Source organism: Ornithorhynchus anatinus, chromosome 11 (genome assembly GCF_004115215.2).
Source record: "Ornithorhynchus anatinus isolate Pmale09 chromosome 11, mOrnAna1.pri.v4, whole genome shotgun sequence".
NCBI classification, from domain to species: Eukaryota; Metazoa; Chordata; class Mammalia; order Monotremata; family Ornithorhynchidae; genus Ornithorhynchus; species Ornithorhynchus anatinus.
In genome coordinates this window covers 59750971-59753856 of record NC_041738.1, presented here as the reverse complement: position 1 = coordinate 59753856, position 2886 = coordinate 59750971, and positions in this window count along the sequence as shown.

Genomic DNA, 2886 nt, shown 5'->3' with positions numbered 1-2886 from the left:
GCAGACCCTCTTCAAATCTCCCTTAGCCTCCAAGGGTATGTGTCCTGGGGATCACCTGGAGAATGGAGAGGGTGAGCCAGGGGCTGGGGGTCGGGTGTGGGGCTGTCAGTTCGTGAAGACAGAGATATGTAGGTGGAGAGAGGCAGAGATTCAGATTGGGGGTAAGGGTCAGAGAGACTGAGACAGGCAGAGACAGACAGGCAGATGGAACAAAGCTAGCCGGGGGCAGGGTGGGCATGGTTACCCAGGGGTCAGATCAGGGCATCTGAGGGTTCGGGGGGGCACCCCTGCCACCCTACACCTCTGACTTCCCCCAGCTCAGCAATATCTGAAGTGCCTCCCTCTCCTTCCCCCCTTTCCCCTTCCCCCAGCCTCCGTCCCTTGGTTGTGTAGGCCCAGGAGTGGTAGAGAGAAGAAGGAGTTAGGGATCCCCACGACCTGTCTTCCTCCTACTCCGTCTCCAAGCTGCCTCCGCTTTCATTACCTGATGGACCCTGGGGAGGGGGCGTGGGGTGGAGAAATCAGGATGAAATGGGAGGTGGTTTTGGTGGGCAGGCTGCACAGCTGGAAAAGGGAGGGGTCCAGATGTGCCCGGAGAGAGGGCCATCTCACCCTGCCAGATGGGCCAGCCTCCCCCCATCCTTTATGCCTCAGGTATCTCTATCCAGCTGTGTTCCCTCTCCCTCAGCCACAGCTGGCCCTTCTCCCACCCCCTGGGCCAACCACGGTTTGGGGGTTGCCAGGGACCCCTGCTTGTGAGGGTGGAGGAGAAATGGACTATTTTCCTTGCTTCTCTGGGTAGCACTCCCTTCCCTGATGACTTTACCAGTTCTGGGGGCCGGGGGGCAGGAGGGGGGGGGTCTCGGCTCCAGCTCTCCGGACAAAGCCTCACATTCCTGCAGTGGCTCTGCTTCACAGTTTCCAAAGGCGAGATGGCGTGGCCCCCTCCAGCCCCCCCGCCCCACGTCCCTCCCCTTTCTCTGTACATTGAGGGAGGAGAGGGAAGGAAAGGGGCGGGAGACAGAGAGAGAAATCCCGACGCAGGCTCTAAGCATTCTTGTCTCCTCTGTCATGCTGCAAAAATTAAAGACACATCTTCAGCCTGGCCCAACGCCAGCCATTTCAAGTTTGAAAATGAGGAGGTGCCTGCCCTGGGCCTTGGACATGCCACGTGTCGTGGGGCACAGACCGGTCCTGCCATCCACCCAGATGAGCGGGCAGGCCGGGGGTGGGGGGCGGAAGATGGGGGAGAGATTCCAGTCCAGTTTGGCGACAGTGGGGGTGAAGGGTGCTGTACCCTGCTCCTGGTGGTAGTGACCGCCGACTCCAGCCAGGTGGCAACAGGACTGAGCTCCTTGCCCCGTTGTGCCCCCCTAAAACCCGATTGCCCCTTTGCTCCCCACCAATCCCACCATCCACTCCCGGTGATGAAGTCAGGAGCTGGTGTGCCTAGGTTGTTTTGACCGAGGGCATGGACTGGCATTAGGGAGACGACCCCAAGCATCTTCCACATGACTGAGGACCCTCGGGGAACTGGGGTGGAGCCCCGTATGGGCCCATCCCCAAAGACAGCGGTGCCACATGGTAGAAAACACGGAAAGAGGGTCGGTCACTCTCTCTGTCCCCTCACCGGCTGTCTGGGGCGCTGCTAACTATATATTTTTGCCTTTAATTAGAGGGTCTAAAAATGCTCTCCTCCGGAGTGTGTTTGGCTGCCGAAACTCCACGTTTCCAACGTGGCTTTTTGGGTCTTTTTTTTTTTATTGAATGTGTGTGTGTTGCACAAAACCAGCTGGAAAGGGGAGAGAGACAGAGGGAGGGGAGGAGAGGAGGGAGGGGGAAGCGGGTGGGGGCGGGGAAGAGTGTGGAGATGCTGGAACCGGGCTGGATGCCGGGTTTAGGTGGCTGCCACGGGGATGGGGTGGGGGGAGGTGTGAGAAGGGCGCGTGGCACCCCCATCTCCTCCCACAGCAATGGCCTGAAATGTCACGATGTTGGGGTGTGTGTGTGATGGGGAGTGTTGCGGGGAGACTGACACCCTAATTGGGACCCCTACTCCCAGAAAGCCCCCCCCTCCCCCGGAGACCTCAGTCTCCTCAAGGATGAGCTCAAAAGATTGAGGGTCATTGGCATGCAGACCCCAATGCTGTCTTCCTTTTCCCCAGTCTCTTTGCCCCTCTCCCCCGGCTCAAAGAGTGGCAGACCCTAGAGCAAGAGTAGGAGGAGGGAGGGAATCTCGATTTCCTGGGAAGGGGCAACCGCTCCATGGGGAATACTTCTCTGGGGAACCACCCATTGCACCCCACATATTCTGACCCGACTCGTCCAAGAAAAAGGAAAGGGGGAAACTCCGTGACCAGGGTCCAGGGGCCTAGCCCCCTTTGCTCCAAACTAATGTGTGCCCCAGCGCTAGTCGAGAAGACCAGTTGACCCCCCACGGTCCCCAAGTCCCTAGAGCAAAGACAGCATCCAGCCACCCCCACCCCAGACACGTCAGCAGAAGGACCCCCTCCCCCCAAAAGGAACCCTGAAGCCAAGCCCTAGTCCCTGTTCCCCTAACCAACAACCCGCTGGATGCTCCCCATCTGCCCCTCCAAGCTTCCCCCTCTTCTGGGGTTCAGGGGGCCCTACGGGACCCTCCGCCCCCAACCCCTTACTCAGAACCCCGCCTGTCAGACAGCTGGCCCTACCTCAAGCCCATCAGGGGCTGGACTTGTCTGTTTTTTTTCCCTTTCTTTCTCTCTCCTCCTCCTCTGCCTCCCAACTTTGGGGCTGGGACAGGGCTCCTGATTGGCTGAGGGGAGATCTTCCCGCTCCCCCTCTCTGAGGGGGGTGCTGCCAGCCCCAGCCCCCTCCTCTCCCAGGCCCCGGGACGGTATAAAAGGG